The 19,753-nt window shown below is 40.2% G+C and overlaps 1 protein-coding gene across 1 annotated transcript in view; it reads right to left on the reverse strand.

Moving 5' to 3' along the window:
* Positions 1 to 19,753, reverse strand: part of LOC122788980 (SEC23 interacting protein) — a 1,679,302-nt gene that overhangs the window by 603,570 nt on the left and 1,055,979 nt on the right. The gene's annotated exons all lie outside the window — the stretch shown is intronic.

Raw genomic sequence — 19,753 nt, forward strand, 5'->3', positions numbered from 1 at the left:
ATTTGCTTCCTGGGGACTAGAAAGAGCCTTGAGTAGAAACCTTGTCCCATCTCTGAAAGTGGTACTAGTTCTATGGCTTTCATAGCCAAAAGAGCTTCCACCTGGTTTAAGGCCTCTGTCCATTGATGTTTTGGAAGGTCTGGCCATCCGCTTGGCCTTGGCAAGGTATGAAAATGGAATTTGTAACCTCTTGAAACCACATCCAGAACCCACTTGTCTTGGGTTATACGAGTCCAATTTTGATAAAAAAGAGAGAGTTTTCCTCCGAGAGGGGCTTCCAGGCAAGAAGTTCCTGCAGCCCAACAGAGGGAGTCATTGAGTCTGTTTCCTATGAGTTTGTGACCTGTCCTCTCCTCCCCTAGGGGTGGAAGCAGTCCACTGTCTTGGTCTATAAGAAGCTTGTGTTTGAGGCCTTCGTCGGGAGCGTCTATATCTACCCCTTTGAGGCCTGTCTGAATTGGGAAAGGACCAATTTTTAGAAGGCCAATTCCTGCTAAATCTGGGTGGCTGTACTTGTAAGAAATCTTTAACTGTTTGCATGGATTTCGCCTTGTCCTCCATCTTTTTAATCACCTCTTCAGCTTTTGATCCAAACAAAACATTATGCTGAAGAGGAGCATCCGATAATTTAGCTTTTACTTGTTCTGGCAAATTTTGTTCCTTTAGCCATGCATGCCTTCTAATAACTGTGCCGGAGGCAGCAGCCCTAAAAGAAGCCTCCAAGGCATCAAATCCACACTGTAAACCATGCTTCCCAACTTGTTCAGTGGCATGCAATAAGTCACGTAATTCCTTATCATCTGCATAGGCAGAAATGGAAGTAAGCTTTTGTTTTAAAACAGACAAGAGGAATTGCTGGTATTTCAGCATATGAAACTGACAGTTTAAAGCCCTAATGGATAAAGTAGCAGAAGTGTACACTTTTTGCCCCATCTTTCTAAAGATCTAGAATCCTTTTCAGTGGGAATGGGTTTTTTTGCAGAAGCGGCCTTAACTCCCTTAGGACCCTGAGAAATGGTTTCAGGGTCAGCAGTAGGGTTCTTGTATAAAAACTGGTGGGAATCAGGAACCCTGTAATATCTATCAGGTTTAACAGGAGCAGGAGGAAAAGAGTCAGGGGTTAAGTTAGCCTCTGAAAAGGCATCATCCACAATATCCAAAACAGGAGGAATAGCCAGGGGTCTATGTTGGGGGAGAAGAAGAAAATCCCTTAGTCTTATCTTAGATTCTGAATACTCCTGTCCTTCCCAGTGGAAATGTTCTCTCATTTCATGCAAAGTTTCCCCAAAAGAGAAATCCTCAGGGGGAGAAGCTGAAGGAATGGATTCCTCAGCATCAGAATCCTCATAAGGAGGGAAAGAATATTCCTGGTCAGAAGAAGAAACTGAAGAAACAGAAGCCTGATCAGAGGAATCATAATAAACTTCCTACCTTGGCCTTTTATCTGGAGGGGGATTTGAACCCGTAATCATAGTAAGTAAATCCTCCGCCATCTTGAGTAACTGTTTCTGTGACTTGGGAGCCGGTTCAGAAGAGGCCTGTGTTGCAGTCTTTGATTTAGAAGGAGTCTTTGCCTTTGTCTTTGGCTTTGCCTTTATTAGAAGCTGAGTAGGCCTGAAAACCCCTTCGGAAGCCGGTACCTGCACAGCGGCTCCGGACCCATCCGAAGGAGCATTGTCCGAAGGTCCTGCAATAGAAATATTCAAAGGCCTAGTTGGCTCCTCGTGAGAGTCCGTTTCGGCCATCGGTTCTGAAATGGCCGACGACAGGGGCTGCAAAAGCGCCTCACTGACTACGGCCGAACCTGAAGCTGGCTCCGCTTGTGCAATATCATCAGATTTGGACCTCGGAGGCCTGTCTTTATCATTGCGACGTTTGTGAACTCCGGTAGCCAGAACCGTATCCGACGACATTTTGTAGTTAAAACGCCTACCGAAGTAATGAAAAGCAAAATCGTACCTTCGTTTAATTGTACGTTGATTGAATCTAGCACAAAACCGACAACTAGCTACGTCGTGGTCAGGGCCTAGGCAAGGAATACAGTAAGAATGAAAATCCATATGAGGTATTTGCTTCCCACATGAAATACAATTATTAACTTTTTCTGACATCGGACTGGAGCAAGAAAAAGTTTCCCCAACGGGGTACTTAGCTTTGAGTGGGGAAGAAAGTCTTCGGACTGAAGTTTTTCAGAAAAAATTGTCTTGAGTCAGCCGACCGGCACTTGCGAACTGCTATCACCGCACGGCAAGAAAGACTGGAGAAGATGGCGTCGGCTGTCAGCTTTGTACTCCTGGAACTCTGACATCAGGGAGCATGGTTGAACAGCCGACGCCGGACCCAGACTTTGGGATTTTGGCCGACCGAGGACTGCCTGAATCCCAAAGTCTGGGATTCAGGCAGCCTTCTGGCCGACCGAGGACTGCCTGCCGGCAGGGGAGAACCCTACTGTCATGACTGCAACAGTGAAACACGATGAACATCAAGTGGTTGCTGCATAAATGTCTCTCTACTCTAGCATGAAAAACTGCAGAAATTGCCACTGCTCTGGTTGAATGGGCTTTAACTTGGTGTGGTAGTTGGAGCCCTTTTGGTTGACAAAAGTAATACAGTCTCTAAGCCATTTTGCTAAGGTAACCTTTGAAACTGGATTACCAATAGATAGGGAAGAAAATGCAACAATATTTTGATCAGATTTTCTGAAATCCTTTGTTCTATGAAGGTAAAAATGTAGTTGTCTGTGGATGTCTAGCAAATGAAGGGAATACTCCCCTTTATTGGTAAAATTAGGGAAGAAGACTGGCAATTGAAGTGTCTGATTTATATTAGTTTCTGAAACCACCTTTGGTAAAAAGGATGAATTGGTCCTAAGTGCAACCCTATCCTTGTGGAATGTTAAGTATGGATGTTTGCAGGATAAAGCCTAAAGTTGATACTCTTCTGGCAGACGTAACAGCCACTAAAAATTAAGTTTTTCAAGATAAAAAATAAGTCACAAGTCGCTGATGGCTCAAAGGGGGACAAAGTATGGGACTGCAGGACTAATGTTAGATCCCAAGGAGGAATTGGTTCTTTAAATGGAGGCCTTAATATCAGGGGTCCCTTTAAGAGTGCTTTGCAAAGTTTGTGTGACATTAAAGGTAAGCCATCGAATCCCATATGAAAGTTCGAGATTGCCACTAGAGGAACTTTAAATATTGATGCAGAAGAACCAGACTGATAGAGGTTGGCTAAGAAATCCAAAACCTTATGAACTGGGCTCGAATAAGGATCAAGTTTGTCGTTAAGGGCCCAGTTTGCAAATTTTTCCTATTTACTTTGGAAAAGTTTCCTAAATGAAGGTTTGTGATGAGTCACAATTATTTGTAGTTCAGGAGAGGATGGGGAAGGATGCCTGGCAATCATGGGAATTGAAGAAGCCATGCAGTGAGCTTGAGATGTTGGGGATTCTGATGAACCATGCCTTCTGGATGAGACAGCATATGTGGAGCTGGATCCAGAATCCATGGCTTCCGAAGAAGGTGAGGCCAAAGGAAGGGAAACCAAACCTGTCAAGGGCAAAAAGGAGCAATGAGAATTATTCAGTTCTCCGCCTTCTTAGCTTTCTTTAAAACTGCGATTTCAAATGAGTTGGAGGAAAGGCATAGAGAAGACCAGGAGGCCAATCATGAAGAAGAGCATCTTTCGGTGACTCCCCAGCGGGGGAATTAGGGCAAAGTAACTTCTGCGCTTGTTGTTCAAGGGTAAGGCAATGAGATCACAGTAAGGTTGGCCCCAGTGATGAAAAATCTTGTTCGCCACTACAGGATTGAGAGACCACTCATGAGGCATGAGAATATTTCTGCTCAGCTAGTCCACTATCACATTGGAGCTCCAGGAATATGTGTTGCTATGAGAAAGCGGTTGGAAGAAATTATCCATTGCCAAACTCTGAGGGCATCTCGACACAATGGGTAAGATTTGGTTCCCCCTTGCTTGTTGATATACCATCCTGGAATGCTTGCAACGCTAACAGCACTGCTCTAATCTCTAGAACACTGATGTGCAAGTTGGCCTCTAGTTGAGACCACGTCCCTTGGACTGAACTTCCTAGATAAAGCCCCCCCCCAAATCTGGGAAGCATCTGTAGTCACTATGACATGCGGTTACGGAAGAATTAAAGGACGCCTCAAGAGAATCTGATTGGAATGGAGCCACCATGAAAGATCCTGTTTGCAGCGGTTGGTAACTGCAATCGGGTAAGACACTGGTTGATGAATCAGAGACCACTGTAAGGCAAGTAACCATTGCAGGATTTGCATGTGATATCTTTCTAAGGGGACAACAGTTACTGCTGCTGCCATTGAGCCTAGCACTTTTAGGACCAATTTAGCTGCCATTCAGTTGTTTCTTAGAATTTGAGAGACTTGGAATCTGATGAGTTGCAGTTTTTTTGGATGCAAAGAAGTGATTTCTATGACAGTATCTCTGCGGGCTTTGATGAAGTCTAACTGCTGAGAGGGTTGTGGGCTTGACTTTTTGAAATTTATTGTTATGCCTAGAGATGTACAAAGGTGTAGAGTGTAATCTCTTGCTTGATCTAACTGATACCTGGTGGTAGCAGTAAGGAACTAGTTGTCAAGGTATGGGAAAACTCAAAAGCACTGCAATCTGAGATGAGCTGCAACCACTGCCATGCATTTGGTGAACACCCTGGGGGCTGTGGTGAGTCCAAAGGGCAGTGCTCTGAATTTGAAATGACTGGCTCCCAGATGGAAGTGCAGAATCCTCCTGGAGCATTTGTCCACTTTTATATGGTAATAGGCATCCTGGAAGTCTACTGACCACATCCAATCACCTTTTTCCAAAAATGGAAGTATCGACTGTACCGAGACCATCCGGAATTTGGTTTTCTGAACTGCCTTGTTGAACTGGCTGAGATCCAAGATAGGTCTCCAGTCCCCTTTTTTTTTGGACACTAAAAAGAACCTTGAGTAAAACCGGCTCCTGTTTGGTCTGGTGAGACTTTTTGGATGACATTTTGTCCAGCACTTTTTGAATTTCTATGACTGCTGCTTCCCTTTGACTGGGTGGAACATCTGGGAGTGTTTTCTGTGTTATTGGGGGTAATGATAGTGGAATTTTGTAACCTCTGGATATTATTCCCTGCACCCATTTGTCTGTAGTTAATATTTGCCAGGCAGACTGGTGCAGAGAAAGTCGTCCCCCAACTTCCTCCCGAGAAGGGCAATTGGCCCCCCTTCAGGGGGTGCTGATATTAAATACCAGGGAAAGATTCTCTGAGCCCCTGGTTTTCCACTCCATTTCTGCCTCTGGGGCAGCATCTTCCATTACTTCCCCTCTGCCCTGGGGGACGACTTTGCTACGCGAATCTTGGAAAGGCCTTTTGGATTTTTTAAACCAAAGTCTCCCACTTCTCTGGTTCCTACAGTAAGACCACTGATGAGTGCAGAAACATACGCCAGTGGCAGAAAGGGTCTTGTCATCTTTCACACATCTGGCTAAAGTGTCTTTCACTCTGGCACCAAAAAGGGTAGATCCGTCAAACGGAACGTTGATGAATGATGCTTTAAATGGCTCAGCAAAGTCACACAAGCGCATCCAAGAGTATCTTCTAATGGCTATGCCTGAACCTGCTGCTCTAGTTGTCCCTTCAGCTGCATAAGCAATCAGCCTCATGGAAAAGTTAGAAATCGCATCAAGGGTTGCTAGCTGAGAGGTAACATTGTCCCGTACCCCTTCGGCTACTGCTCCTGAGATCTTCTTGATCAGATCCCTCTGTAATCTTGTAACGCATGCCATATAATTCAAGGACCTAAAAGCGAAGGTCATTGAACCATAAATGCACTTCCCAAATCTATCCAGGGTTCTAGACTCCTTGTTAGGAGGCTGGATAGATGGACTTTCCTCAACAAGCTCCTTCTTTGTGGCTGCTTGTATCACCATGGCATCAATGGGTATGCTTCCAGGGCAGTGTGGCTCATCCTTGGGGTCTGACAGGATATGATCAAGCTTCTTTGGTATTGGCTTGATGGAGTCGGGCATCTTCCATGCACGCTGAGTGATCAACTTAAGGAGATTCTCAGTGGGTAGAGAGATCCAAGAAGTAAAAGGTTGGGTATGAAAAGCTTCTAGGTTTACCAACTCTTTCAAGGAAAGCTGGATGGAGGACCAGCCACCTCTCTGTTTCAGGACTTCTAAGATGTCCACAAAGGAAACATCATCAGGCAGTGACCTGGGGGAACCTTCCCTTCATCAAAATCGGTATCTTCGGTGAAAGACTTCTCTGGGGAGTCTAAGTGCTTCCTCTTGCACTTCTTCGCAGGTACTTCCTCAGGGGGGATGATCCGGGGAAGTGTCCAAAGAGGAAACCACCAAAGTGGGTATATCCTGGGATTTTTGTGCCCTCTGTCCTGGGGATTCGAGGGGATGTAGAAATTAGTCCCGACAGGGATGGCAGAGACTGTGAGTCTCCAATGGACAAAGCCTTCTCCATGACCCAGAAGTCTGCAAAAAACTTACTTAACAATACGCCAAAGCTCGAGAGAAAGGTTGAACATGTCTGACACCCGAAGCAGCAAACGAGATCTGAGGCAATTTTGAGAGAAGAATTATGGGTAGAGCCTGGCTCAAGAGTTTGGAAGGAGCGAGCTGAAGTAAACAGCCGAGTTGGTTCTGATGCTCAGAACCGAGCCCACATCCAAGGGCTGAGTGAAGATTGTCATCAGATTTCTTTGATAACTGTTTACCTACGCACAATGCCACCTGGAAAGCTTGATAAATTGTTGTCTTTAATTCATGTAGTTCCTCCACTATCTGGTTAAATACATTTACTGTTAATGCTAAAAGCATCAGTTTTAATGTGCAGGCCTTGGCAGGTGGATCTTCAGTAAGAACCATGTAGAATTAATTTCTATTATCTCTCCCCTACAAGAAGCATTAGGTTGAAAATCAAAATTAAAATTACCCAGGTCAGGTTCCATTTTAGTTTTATGCACTACAGACATCTCTACCAGAAGTTTAAACACAACCTAGACCTGTAGTTAGGGAATATGATATTTACCTCAGCCTGGCACCAATGTCCCTTATGGAGAGAAGTAGCTTACAAATACCTGGCCCTCAATGTCATATTTGAATACAGGTCTTCATTATTCTTTTGGGAAAACTTGGTAAGGCTTAGAAAGGTCCCCCATGTTGTTAGCCTAGTAACAGTGTATGAATCTAAGTAGACTGCATATCCTCTTGCTGGATAAGTCTTTTTGTTGCATTCTTCCCTATTTCAGATGATGAACAGTGTTGTAAAACAAAAACATGTAACCTTCCCTTAGGAAAGATACCGAGCCCCTATCCGCTCAGAACCCAATGTTGGCAGTGGAAAAAAAAAGTTGAGGTCTTGCTCCTTCTTGGCTGGAAGGAGCAATTACATTAAATGCCATTTTCTTTTTTAAAGTCACTAGGATCTAATGACTTTTTCTCATAGCTCCTTAAGACATATTTGTGAACAAATGCAGTCTCTTTCTTTGCAGCCTAGCTTAAAGTACCCATATTACACAGCACATTTTCAAAAAGGTGAAAATGGGGAAAAATATTTAAGCTCCATGGTGTAAGTGACCACACAGTACACACTGAGACAAGATTCAATGCCGCCGCTATACCAAAGTATTCTGCATTCATCAGCACATTATCTCCTTACTTTCCTATGGCTACCAGATCCCCCCCCCCTTCAAATCTGAGAAAATGTCTGCCCACTGTGGCTACTATGATGTGCAGACAGCATCTTTTAAATCCAAGGTCACCATGTATGCCTCTGTAAAGGCAGCACTTTGAACTTCAAGCCTCTTCAGAACTTGACCAATAAAGGTCCAAAATGGTCCTCTAAGTTCCTTCTCTTCCCTGGAATTTCCCTACGGCTTCCAGGGAAAACATATTTTCTATTAGGAAAACCATTAGGTACTCCTGGACTCTGGGGACTGGTGTTATACCTAATAATCTTTTCTAGAACTGTAATCTATAACCCTGCTTTATTACCTACAGGGCCTAAATGTCCTGTGTGACAGCCTCCTACTGCTTCACAAAGAGTCTGCCACTTATCTTTTACAAAGATGGGACCAAGGTAAATCTGTAGAGTGGGGTTCTACTGAGGTGAGGGACATGAGATATGCCGAGTCATAGCTGCTACCTCTGAGTGTCAAGGCCATGAAGTCCTCTAGGTATTCTCCTCTTGTCAGGTTGCCATTTTTTTCTAAAGGATTCTTTATTTTTTTATTATTTTTTTTATTTTATTATTATTTTACATTTGTTGACCAGGCTAGTCCAACTGGATACATGTCCATTTTCAGTAGAGGCCCGGGAGAAAAGCTCCACAATCACAATATTATTTACAGTAAGTGACATTTTACAAATGCAGGTACATTACAGTTTTTTTACCATTCATTGGATTTTTGCTTACAAATGTAGAGTCACACACTCTTTTTTGGTAGCAGAAAAGTAACTAGCATGTACAGATAAGATGATTAGTACCCAGAGATAAGTGAGGTAGTTAGGCTTAGCACAGAGGCATAACCATTGTGATTTAATGTATGGTTTCAGTTTGCTTTTAAATAGGGTCACTGAGGAAAGGGAGGTTAGGTCACTGGAGAGGGAGTTCCAGGTTTTACCCACAGTATTAGAGAACAGAGAGTCGCCAGCCAAATTGTTAGTTTTACCTATTTGCACAAGTAGTTTATTAGATGAGTGTAGGGTCTTGAGTTTGTTATAGGGGGTGATAAGATTTGTTAAGTATTGGTGTGCTAGTAGGTTGATACAGGATCTTGTGGGCAACTCTTAGTTGGTTAAATAGTAAAAGATTTGGCAACTCTAACCATCCTAGCTGTTTAAGATTGTTACAATGATGGGTTCTGCAGGTAGACCCAGTTGCAAATCTGGCAATGTTATTGTAGGAGATGGCCAGCTTGTTCAAGTTGCTTTTGCATAGTTTAGTATACATAGGGGAGGCATAAAGAAGGGTAGAGATTAAGTGGGTATGGGCATTAGTGGAGCTGGCTAGTGAGGTCAGAAAGGGTTTGATCCTGTAGAGGGAACCTAATTTTTTGTTGACTGTTTTTATAGTACTGTTTATATGGGAATCATAGGTAAGATTGTTATCTATTAGTACCTCAAGTAGTTTTTTAGTAAGATCAGGAGATATGATAGTACCATTACTTGATGTAACAGTAAAATTAAGTGGGGAGCCCCTACGGGTGGGAGTGAATAGTAGTATTTCTGTTTTTTTGGGGTTCAAGATAAGACATCGGTGTAGAAGCCATTTCTGAACTGTATTAAACACGTTTTGGGTTAGGGACTTTAGATCTGATGGAGAAGTGGCTGAGCATAGTAATGTTGAACCATCTGCGTACTGGATACAGGTAGCTTGAGGTATTACACAATGTAGGTAATTTATAAATATAGAAAATAGGAGAGGACCTAATATGAAGCCTTGAGGGACACAGAGGGCAATTGGGAGGTGTGAAGATAAGTTGTTCTCCCATAATGTTGCCTGTTTAGGTAGGATTGCAACCATTGTATAGCCAGTGTGTCTAGTGACAGTTTTTTGAGTATTTTAATGAATAAGTGGTGGTTTACCATGTCAAAGGCTTTTGACAGATCAATAAAGAGGGCAGAGGATACAGCCTCATTATTGTGATTTTTATTAATACAGTCAGAGAAGGATAAAAGAGCAGAGGTGGTGCTATGAAATGGCCTGAAATCATGTTGGCAGTTAGCTAGTAAGTTGTTTTCGAATAGGTAGTTTAACAGTTGTTTATGAATGCATTTATCCATGATTTTTGCCAGTGGAGATAATATGGCTATAGGTCTATAGTTTATAATTTGTTGGAGTTACCACCTTTATGCAGGGGGATAATATGTGAAATTTTCCAGATTGATGGGATCGTTCCTTCAGTAATGGTTCTATTCATCAGGATGGATATGGGGTAGGCTATGGCTATTGCAGGTATTCTGCAGGTAGTAGGTCTACAGAGAGGGAGGCAGGTTTATGTTTTTGAATGAGGGTGCAGACGAGGGATGTGGGAACAGGTTGAAAGTGAAATGATAGGGGGTGTGTTAAGAACTGGAGGTGGTGGAAGATGAGGTGTCAGGGGGCAGCTGATTGGCAAGAGATTGAATGGTCTCTGTGAAGAAAGTGTTAAAGGTATTGGCTATTTGCTTGGGACTACTGTCATCACAACCTAAAGGGGTGGGTGTGACTGAGCGACCTGGGTGTAGAAGTTTATTGATGCCTGACCAGAATTTTTGTGGTTTGTTTTGGTGGGTTTGTTGGACCTGAAAGCAAAAATTTATTTTGTCCAACTCTATGGCTTTTTTTGTTTAGTTTCTTAGCTATCTAAACTTTAATTGATTTGCAGGGCTTTTAGTAGTACGAAATTTGGCCAAGACTTTGTTTCTAAGGAGGATTTTTTGTTTAGTAGCTTTAGAAAGCCATGGGGCTAGTTTAATCCTAGTTCTAATTGTACAAAATGGTGCATGGTAGTCAACAGTGGCTAAGAATTTAGAATTAAAGTATATAACTGCTTCTTCTAAAGGTAGGTGTCTCAGGGGAGACCAATCACATGCCTTAAGTTCTTTCTGAAAGCTGTCAGGGTTAAAATCTTTGTTGGTTCTTATTGCCCTATAGGTGGTTGGGTTTGGAATGTCACTCATTTCTAATTAAGAAGGTGAGTGAATGGTTGCTTATGTCTCGGGGAGGGTCCCTACTTTGTAATTTTGGTGATGGCTATTTATGAGGATCCAATCAAGGGTGCTTTCCTTGTTATTAACTTTATTGGTCCTTGTGGGGGATGTAATGGTTTGAGTAAAACTGTAAAGATTAATATGGGTAGAAGGCTGTTCTGAGGTACAACTCTTCCAACTGATATTAAAGTCACCGAGTACTATGGTTTCTTGTGGGAAGGTTGTGGAAAGCCAACTAAGGTTATCCTCTAGGGTGTTAGTGTTATTGCCTGGAGGAGGATAAATACAGATGATATATATAGATTTACATTGATTAAGCTGAATCTTGGAAATAAGGATTTCTGCATTACTAGCTAAGGGTGGTTTAGAGTCTATAGAGGTCACCTGTAAACCAGATTTATATAGAATAGCTACTCCCCCACCCTTGTTAGCTTTACGGTCTAGTCTCAAGCTATTATATCCGGGTGGAATAACCTCACTGACTTGTGTTGGTGCCTTGAGCCATGTTTCAGTGAGACATAGGATGTCGAATGAATGTACATCCATGACAGCATGTAGGTGGGCAACTTTATTATTTATGCCCCAAATATTAAGATGGGCTATTAGGAGTGAGTTAGAGGGTCTATTGACAAATGTGTGTTGGCAGGAGTTGCAATGTGGGGCTCTATATTTGCGATAGAGTATGGGCCTGGGTTTGGGTGGATATCACCATCTACTAAGGAGTAAACTTGTATTCTCAGTGCAAATTTTAGAAATTTACATATTAGGATCTGGAGTTTCCTAGCGCTTGAATTATTGCATTTAATGTGAGTCAATCTATGATATTTATTTCTCTTTTGTGGTTTGGTCTTCTGCTGTTTGGGGAAGAAGTCCCAGCCTTTAATGGAATAATTTGTGACACACCCGAGAGAGGGAAGAAAAAGGTCCTTAACTTGTTGCATGCTTTTCCTCCACTGTTTTGTACACCTTACTGTCACACACTACCCTTGACAATCTGTACCAGATGACTGCAGCCTATTTGATTCTAACTTTAACCCCCTCATTCAGACTTTCCTCATCTTCAACAACCCAGTCCAGATACTTGAGGCTATTAACCTGTTCCACTATTTTCCCCTTCTATCTCAATATATGGGGATTGGCAATATTTGTGGATTTTCCTCCCCTTGTGTTTAATTTACTTATCAACTATTGTAAAATATGTGTGTGTGTTTTGTGGAGCCTTGCTCCCCAGGTCATTGCAAAATATTTAATCGCATGCAGGGCTTTTCTCACATTGTACATACTTACTCATCAACTACTGTTTAAATGTTTTTGAATCTGTTGTGGAGTTTTCCTCCCCAGCCCCTGCTGAAAATGGGCCACTGGCTCAGTCAGACTTTCCTGGTTACCAAAAGATAAATACATACATACGTACGTATATATTCATTCATATCGTATGTCAACTGAAAAAATAGTTGACACTCACATCATCAATTCCATTCAGTCAACAATCCCATCTGTCAAATAGGCACTCCACTGCATCACTTTCCAATGAGAAAAAAGAAACCTCATTTTCCTTCTCTATGGGATCACAACTAGAAATAATACTTAAGGACACTCCCAAATAACTTTCCTTAGCATTCTCTTAACATGCAACAAATCAAAGCAGAAAAACAACTGCCACAGCTTTCTGACACCATCATCTAATGTAGGACAACTGATTACACCCCCCACCTCATAGCAATCACACTTAACGGCCAACTGTCAGTCTCAGACATGCTGAACTTTACTAAACACTTTGGTGAAAAACCTACTTTCATTTATAAAGTACACAAAAATACTAAACAATTATTAGAAAAAGGGAAACACACTAAGGAAAGGGACTAGGAAATGTAGCAGATGTAATTTTTGTTTGTATATCTTTAAGAAACTGAATGGAGAATCTGGAGGACAATGACAAGCGCAAAGAATAATCCCTATTACTGCGCCATTTGAAACTTGAGAAGAAGGCTTTTAAAAATGTTTTTTTTTTGGAGGAGGCAGGTGAACTTGAGCTGTATGGCAATCAGCATCACATTGGGAGCACTATTGTGTTACAAAAAGATATGAAAAATGTAGATATTCAGAAGCTGCTGGTTCAAAAGATGGCTAAGTAAGCTTTTCCAAGACAAAATTAAGGTCCCAAGGAGGGGGAGGGGTGCCCTCCTGGGTAGGTTTAAATGAAGGAAGCCCTTGAGAAACTGTTTAAACCTAGACCTAGAAAGCAGGCTAGACAAACTCTTAAGAACACACAAGTAAGACTGGAATGCAAGATCTTCTGATGGTATGTTTCCTCACATCCTAGAGAACCTGGAGCACATACTCACAAAAATGGTTTCTGAAAGTAATTAGAATTCTGTCATCCACAATGCCAGGTAGAGGGTTGCAGTGTTGAGATGAAGCAGGGATTTTTTTTCTGTGAGAACAAGTCCACCCTGCGGAGCAAATTGTGATGATGACCCATGGCCAGATGATGAAGATTGGGGGACCAATGCTATCTGGGCAAGATTTTCTGTCTGTCCCTTGGATCTTTAACAGCACCTGTGTGATTAGAAGAAGTGGAGGGAAGGCATAAAAGAACTTCCCCTTCCATGAAAAGACAAGGTGTCCCCCCATCCTGGCCTGGGGTCAAGGAATCTTGAAGAAAAACAAGTTGAGATGTTTGTTTTAAGTGTTGGCAAATAGGTCTAGCTGAGGAATACCCCACAAGTGGATTATGTCCAGAAAGCCCTACGTATTCAATATCCATTCATGAACATCTCACAAGGCCTGCTTAATGAATCCCCAAGAACATTGTCCTGAGAAGGAATGTAAACTGCTTGTAGGGTGACATTTGCTTTTATAGCTTGCTCCCAAGCCAGAAACGCCAGTCCGCAGAGTTGGCAGTATTTAGTTCACCCCATTTGTTTATACACCACATGACTGTTGTGCTGTGTTGTCTACAAAAATCCTCAGGGGCTCCTGGATTCCACGAGTGAGAAAAAACCTATGATGACTGAAAGAGGGCCCATACTTCTTTCACACCAATGTGTTTTGTCCTTTGTATGAGTGTCCACTGACCGTGAACTGCTAAGGTGCCTGTGCATGCACCCCAAGCTAGATATGATGCATCTGTGCATAGTTCATGAGTGGAAACAGTTGGTTTGAATGATCATCGTGGATTCAGATGCACTTGAGAGATCCAACAAAGTAACTTTCATTTTAGAAAACTAGTAGTGGAATCTGAGTGTCCAATGGGTGACAATGTTGGCACCATACAGAGAAAGATTTTAGGTAACAGTGGAGCTTTCTTGTGTGAAATTTGGCAAAGGAAGTCATGAGAATGGAAGCTAAAATCCCAGAGCCCTTAGAACTTCACATGCAGGACAAGGCTGAAGAGGAAGGAGGGACTGTAAATAAATGCAGAGTCCACACTTTCTCTTGTGGGAAAAAGGATAGGATCAGGCATACGTCCAACCTGCACAACAGAAAAACTAGATCCTGAGTAGGGGTCAAGGCAAACTAATTTTAGCTTGATTATGAAGCACAGCCACTACAGGAGGGAGATGGTGTAACTGAGATGCCATAATAGGTCTTCCTGAGAGGTGCCTTTAGAAGATTGTTGACATATGGGAATATGGGAATTCTTTGAGTTCTACAAAAAGTGACAGAGTACTACGCACTTTGTGAAAACCCTGGAGGCTACAAATAATCCAAAGAGTAAAGCAGAGAACTAAAAGTGACATGAGCAAGCTGAGAATTGGATAACATTTCTGTAAGAATAGTGAATGGGAATATGAAGGTAAGCATCTTTCAGATCTAAAGATACAAAAAAGGCTTGCGATAAGATGAAGGGGAGTAGAGTTTACAGGGAGAGCATTTTGAAAGAAGGCACCTTCAGAAAATTGTTGAAGTAAGACAAATGCAGAATGGGTCTCCAACCTTCTTTTCTGGGTACCAGAAAAAGGTTGGAATAAAAGCTTTTTCCTAGATGCTGTGATGGTACAGATTATATGGCATTTGGTTAAAAACAGCCTGCAAAATAGATGGGTGAAGGTGTTTGTTGTTGGATGGAGGAGAAGGAATGCCTCTGAAGACTGGGAATTCCTGTTCATGTCATTCCGTAGTCTTGTAGAATGACAGAAAGGACTTGCATGCCTGAAGTGATGAGATGTCAAGCTGGAAAGGAGGCTTGTCTTTTCAATGGGGAGAGGTGGAGGGGGGGCAGATAACTGTCAGGTTGATATTTCAGGAAAGGGAGGCTTCCAGACTTGGAATCTCTAAGTAGGTTTGTCTTGAATCCTTTCTCTGGGCATCTTCTTGCCTTTCTAAGTGGATTCAGTATCTCCATAAGAAAAGAAGTTAAAGCTTGAATGGGAAGTTCCTCTGACACTTAGGTACTGATATAAAAAAGCTTTGTTTGAATCTTGCAGACCTCAGTCAAAAATCCAGGCACTCATTCCTTAACAAGGATCTGAGATATGCCCTCCAGTCACTTAAAAATAAGCCTTGGTTCCCCTTTCTTAACTCAATCAGTATGGTCAGTTGTACTATACATGTGAGAATCAGATGCCATAAATGCCTTCAGTGGGATCACGGTAGCAGGAGATTGTAAAGTATTTTTGTGTACTGTGGGTTGCTGCAACACCCCAATGGGTATGTCCGACTCTAACTGGGCAGACAATGGATCAGGCCTAGGCCTTTTAAATTTCTTTTTTGGTGTAAACAAGATGTCAGATGCCACAGATTCCACCATTTTGGATTGGACAATACACTTCAAGCATTGGTCTCTAAAGGAGTGTTCAAGGAGGAAGGATGCATACATATGGTTTTTGGAAAAAAGGACGTACAAATCTGACAATTCTTATAATCATGTTCAGCCCCAAGTTAAAATAAGCCCTAGGAGTGTAGGTCCTTATAAGGAATGTGCATACAACAGTTACACATCCCTCTCTTAGCTGACATCGAGCAGTTTTAGACACCAAAGTTCAAGAATAAAAGGAAGGCTTAAATATAACATAACTTGTAATTTATGACTTAATAGTCAAAGGTAAGGGCTTTGTGGTTAAATATCTACCTAATAAACATTTTGTAATATGATTTACTCTATTGTGCATGAGATTGATTGAGATATTTAGAACTATTGGGTGTTCTCTAGTATTCATTCCGAGCACCATTGTACGTGTACGTAGTGACTTCAGTTCATTCTGTTATATTTCTCTACATTTATTTAGTAATACACGTATGCACATTCAAAAACATAGGAACATGAAAGATGCTTTTATGTATGTTTTATATTATAGAAATTAGGATCCTAAAGAAGCATAATTTGTATTAACGTTGACCTATATTGAATTTCTTTAGCCGATGGACCAAAATGTCTTGCAGTAGGACCGTGGGGACAACTTTTTAGAATAGCAGGTATTCCTTACTGAGCACCTAGACATGTGATGCCAATAGCAAATGGCGTGAGGTTTTACCTCGCAGCAGTAAATAGGTTATTGATGTTTTTTCGTGGAGTTTTATTCCGCTGATGAATGCGGTTTAAACATTTGTTGTTTATGGAGCTCTTGACCATAAAGGTATTGGATCTGAATATATGTAAGGTCCATGGGATAAGGAACACTACAAGAATACTTTAGGAAGGAATTTTGGGCAAGTAAGTGCTGTACGGATTGCAAACGCTGTACGTTTTGAGTTGGCGTTTTTTGGTAGTTTATTGGTAGTTTTACTGACTGTGCACTGCTGCGGTGTGATCATATATATGTGCCCTTTGATTTGAAATTCACAAGGTTTTTTGTTTTATGAGGGTCCCCATAATGTTTTGAAATATGATATGATGATTGTTTACATTGGATACTGAAATAGGAATGCATTACTGTTTTGAATTGCATCTGAATGTCACAATGTGCTTAATCTGCTAAGAGGCGATTAAGGCTTAATTTAATCTAATTTAATTTAATGAGCCCGCCAAAAGTTGTGTTATTTAAGTACTTTGAAATTACTTTATGTTTGTATCTGATGAAGCATAGTTTAACTATCACGAGCTCATCCTGTGTTTCCAATAAATGATTTTTTACACTTTTATCGTGGATATCTTCAGTTGGAATTGTGTTTGACTTGAACTTGTCTACAGAAGGTATTTATTCGTGGTGACTGTTCTCATTTCTTGGACTTCAATAAAAGGAAGGCTCCCCGACAGGGCACATATCAGAATCAGCGGAGGCAGAGGTCACACTAATGCCCAGATGAACAAACAGCCCATTGGGTGCGAGACCTGCGTTCAGACTCGTGGCAAGAAAGACTTGCTATCTTACCCTCAAACATCCCCTTATATACCCAAGGGCTTAGGTCGCATGTCAGATATATGACTGCATGGAAGTTTTTTGGCTTTCATATCCCGGATGGACGTATGGCTAACTCATTGAGATAACATAATACAGAACAGTATTGGAATTATATATATATATATATATATATATATATATATATATATATATATATAGATACACACATACACACACATATATATATATATGTATATATATATATATATATATATATATATATATATATATATATATATATATACACATACATATACATATATATATATATATATATATATATATATATATATATATATATATATATATATATATATATATATATATACATACATATATATATATATATATATATATATATACATATATATATGTATATATATATATATATATATATATATATATATATATATATATATATATATATATATATGTATATATATATATATATATATATACATATATATATGTATGTATATATATATATATATATATGTATAGAGCTATACACAGTGGATATAAAAAGTTTACTAACCCCTGTTAAAATGCCACGTTTTTGTCATATAAAAAAATGAGACCACAATAAATCACTTCAAAACTTTTCCCACCTTTAATGGGACCTAGAAACAGTACAATTCAATTGACAAACAAACAAATCAGTTACGAGAAAAAATATAAAAAATAAAAACGTACAATAAGCTGCATGCATACGTGTGCACACCCTTAAACTAATACTTTGTTCGACATTCCCATGTTTGCCAAACCTTCATTTTTCATTTGATACTTAACCATAGCTATATATAAAAAGACGTCCAAAGGCATCTGTGGAGCGTAAATAAAGTTAGTAACTTCCCAAAACAGTCATCAGAAATAATGCAGCAAGAAGAACCAGTAATTGAGTGTGCTTTCGTTCTTTAAGAACTTCTTCAGAATAAACTGTGCAATTTTTAGAGTTAAACAGAAATAATCTACTCCAATCAAAATCACAGTTCAAACCCTTAAACCATGATGGAAGAGTAATTATGACAGTTTCATTACTCATAAATATGTATAAGGTGGGTGTACCTTAATAGGAAACCTGAGTAGCAAAAAGACTGTCTGATCTAATATATAAAATATTCAACAAATAGGCAAAACTAGAGACTTAAAAAGTAATTAAGAAATAAACAGCTCAAAACTATAGTCCTTAAGTTATACATAATAATGGAAACCAATTCTCACTGTTTCCATCTCAGTACACATTTTAAGTTAGAGGCATCATTTAACCCTCGGGAGGACTCAGCACTCAAACGGAGCTGCCATCTAAGCTCCTTCACCTCCAGCAGAGCTGAGTAGTCCACAAAAAACAAATGAACTTGCTTTATAACAATAAAATAGAATTTAACAAATTTACAGCAAGCTGTAGAGTGTCCCCAAGGCATTGTGACTGTTTTTGGTTCCAACAGCAGTATAATGTTCTTTGATGCGGTCTGAAAGTTTGCGATTCATCTTTCCAACATAAAAATAACAGCAAGTCACACAAATCCCTGCATAAACAATATTACAGGAATTAGAGTCAAAATGGTTGGAAAAAGTAACAGTGAGGTTGTTAATATGTTCAAAATTGAAAGAAGGACCTGTACTAATATATTGACAACAGACACATTTGTTACATTTGAACATCCCTGGTGGATCAGAAACATTGCGAACATTTCCCATCAAAAAACAAGTGTGTCAATTTTCGAAAGAGCTTCTTAAAGTACGTGTACTCTTGTATGAAAACAAAGGCTGTCTGCCAAGCAAATCAGACAAAGTAATAGAGCTTCCAACAATATTCCAGTTGCTAGAAACAATGTTTCGAATAGCCTGCATGCCCCTGAAGATAGGAATTGGAAAGCCTACATTTCTATCTGCTAATTGAGTGTTCCTTTGTTGCTTAGTTTGGAAACAATATTTTAGAATAGGTGGATAGGAAACATGTCTGGCATTAGTAATGTCTTCGGTTACTTTTACAATCAAGTTTCTGGGGTAATGTTTTTGCAAAAAAACAGTTCACCAAGTCAGCCAGCCTCTTTTCTAAAAAGCTGATCATCGCTAACAAACCTAGAAAGTCTAATGAGCTGGCCTTTCAACACATTGTTTTATGTAAAAAAGGTTCTGATTTGTGAAATCCAAAAAATTATTGCGGTAGGTGTCTTTACGATAAATGTTATAAACTTGACACTTTTTAATATAATCAAGATGGAAGTCTCCAAAAAAGACACTTTGCTTCCACAACCTGATTTAACGAAAGAAAGGAAAGTAATGCAGTTTTCACTAACTTGTATGAAAATGTCAAACTGCATAACTGTACAAGTTCATACAAAAAAGATATCATCAATGTATCTATAATACAGTTTTGTAAAATGAAATCCAGGGAAGTGCACCAAAGTTTCTCATTCCAAAGCAGCAAGCACCAAGTTAGAATAAGCAGGGGCCATTTTAGGCCCCAGAGCAACTAATTTAACCTGCTAGAAAATCGGTCCATTAAAATGCAAAAAGGTTATTCAGTAAAACTGTGTCAATCAAAGCAGTCGGGTTCATATTATTATAAGAAGGAAATTTGGCATATTTAGACATGTACAGTTTAAAATATTCCATATCCTCTTTATGAGGCAGGTTAGCATACAAAGAAACAATATCCAGAGTGAAAAAATACATTT

This window comes from Protopterus annectens, chromosome 14.part0 (genome assembly GCF_019279795.1).
Source record: "Protopterus annectens isolate FY-2018-M chromosome 14.part0, PAN1.0, whole genome shotgun sequence".
NCBI classification, from domain to species: domain Eukaryota; kingdom Metazoa; phylum Chordata; order Ceratodontiformes; family Protopteridae; genus Protopterus; species Protopterus annectens.